This window comes from Chanodichthys erythropterus, chromosome 6, assembly GCF_024489055.1.
Source record: "Chanodichthys erythropterus isolate Z2021 chromosome 6, ASM2448905v1, whole genome shotgun sequence".
Lineage (NCBI taxonomy): Eukaryota > Metazoa > Chordata > Actinopteri > Cypriniformes > Xenocyprididae > Chanodichthys > Chanodichthys erythropterus.
In genome coordinates this window covers 23,944,608-23,951,468 of record NC_090226.1, presented here as the reverse complement: position 1 = coordinate 23,951,468, position 6,861 = coordinate 23,944,608, and the positions used below count along the sequence as shown (strand labels likewise).

General features: G+C 36.0%; 1 long non-coding RNA gene across 1 annotated transcript; it reads right to left on the bottom strand.

Moving 5' to 3' along the window:
• Window positions 1–3,929: 3,929 nt before the first annotated feature.
• On the bottom strand, window positions 3,930–6,606 carry LOC137021162 (uncharacterized). The gene is made up of 4 exons (XR_010895290.1): window positions 6,118–6,606; window positions 5,425–5,483; window positions 5,233–5,295; window positions 3,930–5,149 (listed from the first exon to the last, which is right to left on the bottom strand). It is a non-coding gene; the product is annotated as an uncharacterized lncRNA (long non-coding RNA).
• Window positions 6,607–6,861: the final 255 nt, after the last annotated feature.

Sequence of the window (6,861 nt, the reverse complement as noted above, 5' to 3'; positions counted from 1 at the left end):
CAACATGGTGAGAAAGAAGAGAATAAAACCTGAGCAGGATGCAATATTGTCGGACAAAGACAAAGCCTTCATCGAGGGACGACAAATCAACACATTTAAAGGTAAGTTGTGCGTCACAAAGCACTTTGACTATGTTCAGACTGCAGGCAAATCAGATATAAATTTTTTTTCTTTACCTCTGATCAGATCTTCTCAGACATATTGTCCACATTATTAAAGGGATACTTCAGGATTTAGCATTAAGCTTTGTATTAGTAGAATACCACTAGTATTTTCGAATTACCGTGCTTTCCCCCTTCATATCAGCCCGAGATGAGAGATTTATGCTTTTTTGGCCAGAGGCTTAAAACTACAGCCAGTAATAGCAGGTAGTTCCGCATTTTTTCACCACGCCCATAACATATGCGCGTTTGAGGTTACTCACGGACATAGATCAAAGATTTAATCAAAAGTGGGTGTCAATTATATTTTTAAGCTTACAGTAATAATTAACATTATTTTGTTATAGTCTGCACTACATCAGTGGTTCATCTCGCAAATTTATCGGTCTCTGCAGTCATCTCAACCAATACAGCAACAGGCTTTTGTGGTAACGTTAGCATAAATAGATAAATAAACTCAGTTTTACAGAACAGTGGCTTTACTTTGATAACAGTCAACTTATATGCAACTTATATGTAATTGTCTATCTAACGTTACTTTGCTAAGTTTGCAGTTTTACTGCTACCTACAACACTACATATAGGCTACTGTGTTATCAGAAATAGAGTCTAGTATCAGCGAGTCTTACCTCTAGGCGAATACGCTTAGGCCGTGTGTCCACCAGAGCGTTTTTAGCTAGCTGAAAATGCTAGGCGCTCTGCTTAAAATGCGTTTTTTTCCGTTGAGACGCTTTGTTGCTATGATACGGAATATCCATGGCATTTTTGTGTTTCCATTTGCTCAAATAGCAAAAGAAAAACTCCCCAAAGGTGTTTTCACAGCTTTCAAAAAGAGGAAAAAAATAAAGAGGGTCTATTTCTTTGTTCTGCTGGACATAAAGGAAGATATTTGGAAGAATGTAACCACACAGTTTTGGGGCACTATTGACTTCCATAGTATTTTTCATATAGAAGTGGTGCCCCGAAAGTCTGTGGTTACATTCTTCAAAATATCTTTGTGTTCAGCAAAACAAAGATGACAGACTTTTCATTTTTGGGTGAACTAATCCTTTAACAACCCAAAGGCAGATCACTTGAGTGCAGCTGATGTTGTTTTGAAATGATCAAGAATATTTCAGTAAACAAATAAGCTATCCTTTGGATCCTCTGATCTTATTTCCTTTCCTTGCATTCCCTCACATCCTTCAGAGGTGACAATGAGAAGTGCACTGTATTGCTGGCAGTCTGAACATGGTCACACATTTTGCCCTAGGGTCAGCCTATTATTTACATAAAGGTTGAAGAAACAAAAAAACTTATAAAATTATATTTTTTATTTCAAAATTAATACTTGAAATTCTGTATAGGTTACAGAGAATAGGGTAACCAAACTCAACTAGTATTTCATTGGTAACCAATGCTTGAAATATTTTGTCACTTGCTGCACCTCATATTACATTACAAAGTTTTACAGGATTTAACCCTTTAAAAAGATAAGATGGTTAGTTGTGTAATAAATAGGTGCACTTGGGTTCATGTTTTATTATTATTATTATTTTTATTATTATTTGTCCTTTTAGGGAGAGGTGTGCTTGCTCTTGAGCACATTGAATCATCCACCTTTGTTGTTGAAGACCGTGGGATTCTCTCTCAAAGTAAACATGTTGAAGATGTTGAAGGCAACTACTTGTTTGACTTCACATGGAATGGAACACGTAATTGGTAAGCTGGCCATTTTTTTCAACGATAATTATGATTAATATTATTGTTTCTATTATTATTACTGTAGCAGCTTTGCTAGGGTTCTTATAACAATAGGAACTTATAAGTTAGTGATAATCAATAACATGGTTATTGTTTAGCAGGCTGATTCCTAAGTGGGGTTATATATTTAGCCTACCATCTCACCTTTTAAATTCTCAGGAAGGGAAGTTAACTGTCACAATGTGTATTTTTTAATATAGGTTAAATAGGCCAAGGTTACCCTAACCCCAAAAATATATATTGTTCAGTTAGGAATGTTTTAAGTTTCTTACTGCATTATTTTTCTCACAGCATAGATGCTACTAAAGTGGACTGTTCACTTGGGCGACTGCTGAATGATGATCACAGAAATCCAAATTGCAAAGTCAAGACAATAATTGTTGACGGAAGACCACACCTGTGCCTATTTAGTATAAGAGATATCTTTCCAGATGAGGAGGTCACATACAACTATGGGGATTCCTCGTGGCCTTGGCGTTTAAGGGTGAGTTTCTTGAAGACTTTATTTATTTGAAAGTCAACCATGTTTCACTCTGTTCTGCATTTCATGAATTTGTTAAAAAAAAAAAGATTCTGCATGGCTGTTTTGTGCACGACAGCCATTAAAGTGACAGTAGATACTTAGACTTTGGTTAATACTATCTGGCAAACATCCTTGCCTCAGTTTTGTACCTGTCTTTCTCACAATTACAGGAATTGGGTGACGAGCCATCAGTGACTGTGACTGAATGCCGTGTGAATCCTTCCTCATCAGTGAGTGAGAAAGTAAGTGATCGTATGTTCCTTAATTGTTTACTTCTCTTTGACACTGACAGTGTTAAGTGGAGGACAGTTGGGCATCATACTAGGCTGTTTTATGTGGACCGTTGTATTAAAGACGTTGTTGTGACGTCTCAACTTTGAGTAAAATGTGCCTTTCTCTGTTTACTCATTTTCATCACTTGTGTATTGGGGGATGGGCATGACTCTGACCTGAAATGTAAGGACAGTCCTCCTCTATGGGGACCGTCGTGTTAGGGTTAGGGTTTGATGAAAAGATATGTTGCTTTGGGTATGTGTCAGACATTGACCTTTATAATGTAAATTGTATTACTGTATAGACAAGATCCTCATGTATACATGTTTTACGTCTGCTTTATGCACGACAGCCATTAAAGTGACAGTAGATACTTAGACTTTGGTTAATACTATCTGGCAAACATCCTTGCCTCAGTTTTGTACCTGTGTTTCTCACAATTACAGGAATTGTGTGACGAGACATCAGTGACTGTGACTGAATGCAGTGTGAATCCTTCCTCATCAGTGAGTGAGAAAGTAAGTGATCGTATGTTCCTTAATTGTTTACTTCTCTTTGACAATGTTCAAGGATTACGTCACTTTGAAATTAAAATTACCCCAAGCTTTACTCACCCTCAAGACATCCTAGGTGTATATGACTTTCTGATGAACATAATAGCAGAAATATTAATAAATACCCTGACACATCCAAGCTTTATAATGGCAGTGATAGGGTTCAGTGACTATGAACTGAACAAAGTGCTTTCATCCACATCCATCCATCATTAATATATGCTCCACACCGATCCGGAGTGTTAATAAAAGCCTTCTGAATCAAAACAATGCGTTTTGCATAAAATAAATATCCATATTTAACAAGTTATGAAGTCAAATATCGAACTTCCGCTAGACCACCTTCCATGTACAAGTTATGAAGAAAGTGTAAACTGGCATCGCGTCAATTACACTTTCTGCGTACGTTGAATACGGAAGGCGGTCTGGCGGAAGCTCGATATTCGACTTTATAACTTGTTTAAATATGGGTGTCTTTTTACACAAATGCATCACTTCGCTTTAGAAGGCCTTTAATAACACTCTGGAGCCATGTGGAGTACAGGTTTATGATGGATGGATGTGGATGGAAGCACTTTGTTCAGTTCATACTCATTGAACCCTATCACTGCCATTATAAAGCTCAGATGTGTCAGGATATTTAGTAATATTTCTCTTGTTTCTGATTGTCTTTGTCAGAAACAAGAAAGCCATATACACTGGAAGCCCGTACAAGTTGATTGAACCTAAAAAATTTATGGAAACTCGTTGCCCTAAAAAATTGATTTTCTCTTGTTGAACAAACAAGACATTTTACGTTTAATGGGTTTCATTCATGAAACATTCGTAAATATACGAGTAAATATGTGAGTGATTTGCGCGTAAAGAGACCTTCCCGAAAACTCTTCTCCTGATTCACAAATACTTCGTAAACGTCAGAAGTGATAGTGAAATGTGTGTGTGAGTTAATGAATTCCATTCAGTCATAAATGGGACGCGCGTGCACGCTCATTCTCAATTACCATAAATCCCGCCCATTAAATCCGACTGACGGGCATCATATTATGACACCAAATTAAGGATTTTGGCCATTTTATAGGAAACAATTTCCATAACAATTAAGGGGCCATTAGTTTGCCTAGCCTTATTGAAATCAATTAATTATTTGATTAAAGTGCTCCGTTTGCAGATGCTATTATTGGCTCTCACAAAAAAGTAAAAAGAAAAAATGTATGTAATTACTAGATATATTTTTTTTCAAAATGCTATGTAAATATGTACTTTTATTAAGGTGAATTAAAATGCAGCCTTATTAATGAGCAAAACATTCAGATGTTAAACGCACTATTTACGCGTGACTGGGAGCAGGTGTAGATTTCTTTCGTACCAACTAACATTTGGAAAATACGAACATTTTAATGAATCCGAAAATTTACGCCAGAACCACTTTACACACGATTTACACAAAAATTCGTTCTGCTCGTGTTTCATGAATGAGACCCAATGTACTTAACATTACAATAGTATTGCAATAAAAAGTTTTAGTTCATTTAACTAATATCTGTTAAAATAGCTCAAATTTATTGATTTAGGTCACTTAAAATATTAAATTGCACACATTTTATTGCATTCATTTTAAGACTTTAATTTTAATATAGCTTTTTAATTTCAGTTATTTTGAAGAATTCTTACTTTTTAAGTTAACTCCACTATAAACAAGAACAAAGAATACACCAAACAGTGATTTATTTGAATCCACAATTTATTTAAATTCAGTTTCTAGAGAATAACAAGAAACCATCACAAAATTCTGCTCCAAGATGATTCCGACAGTAGATGGATGGAGGTAGAAGGGCAGTGGATGCTGTGTCATATCTTCACTTTCTAGGCTGTATGCTGTCCTCATCATCAGAAGCCTAAACATGAATAAAGAGATTACTCAGAATATTCACATGCATAATTTCAAAATGATGCTGACACTTCAGCTTAATTTACACACATTTGTCTTTTGCACAAAATCTCTCAAATCACTCTCTTCTTCCCAACCAGCCTGCTGGTACACCTAAAGCAGAAGAACAAAGTTTGTTAATGTAAGGAAATTGTCAAAACTGAACAAATGTCGAATTTGAATATCTATTTTTCATGTGTATGAATAAACACACAAAATATGAACATAGGCATTTCACTTTACCTGACAGAGCTGGTCAAGACTGAAGCATCTTAGCTTTGATTGGATCTGCTTGGAATCTGCTGAGTGACAAAAAATCCACATTATTTCATTAATTTTTACCAGCAGACAATGTAAACTATATTTAACACAAAAAAGCATATCACAGGATGAAATCCTACTGAAACTTAAACACAGATAGCTAGCTTGGCTAACAGCACACAGGTGAGCACAATGTTGCATTTATTTTGTAGATAACTTAGCTTTGTATACGATCATGATTTTGGATTCACGATACTTTTGCAAAACGCAGCTGTGGTGTTTTGCCTGTTGGTGCTTGACCTGCCAAGAGCAGGCTGACATCATCAGTGCAGTGTCATTCACGTTTAATACGAACATTGTGCTTACAAATATCGACAAATAACAAGAATGCATTAATTATTAAAAAGAGATGAACACTTGATATAACACATTCGTGCATTCACTATAATCTTAACTTTACCATAATGGCAAGCGATGATTTCCACTGATTAAGTTACAAATAATGCGATCTGTGAAGAGACCGTGGCGGAAGACTTAACTAGCATGTAAGTTAATGCAGCCAAACTAGCTAACTGCTGTCCCTTGAGATCAATATTGATATGTATCTCATTTACATTCTGAAACGAATTAATAAGAGCTTGTTTCAGAGTAAAAACTAAAAGTTCTTCAACTTACCAGCAAACGTTGACAGAAACACACGCTACATTCCAGCTTGGCGTCATTTCAAACTGCCCAATGAAATTCTTCCTTGTGTTGCATTCCTGTTCGTTGCCATTGACAACAGACTTGAATTAGCACAGTTAAGTTGATTGAACTAAAACATTCCAGTAGAATGAGAGAATACATGCAAATCGTGCACAAAACCCAAAACAATTGTGTAATGAAGAGAAAATTAAAAAGTTTATGTTTAGTTTATTTAATTAGTTTGGGTTAAATCAACTTCAGGGATTACAGTGTACACCTAGGATGGCTTGAGGGTGAGTAAAGGTTTGGCTAATTTTCATTTCAAAGTTAATCTAATCTTTAAGTGTAGGACAGTTGGGCATCATACTAGGCTGTTTTATGTGGACCGTTGTCTTAAAGACGTTGTTGTGACGTCTCAACTTTGAGTAAAATGTGCCTTTCTCTGTTTACTCATTTTCATCACTTGTGTATTGGGGGATGGGCATGACTCTGACCTGAAATGTAAGGACAGTCCTCCTCTATGGGGACCGTCTTGTTAGGGTTAGGGTTTGATGAAAAGATATGTTGCTTTGGGTATGTTTCAGACATTGACCTTTATAATGTAAATTGTATTACTGTATAGACAAGATCCTAATGTATACATGTTTTACGTCTGCTTTGTGCACGACAGCCATTAAAGTGACAGTAGATACTTAGACTTTGGTTAATACTATCTGGCAAACATCCTTGCCTCAG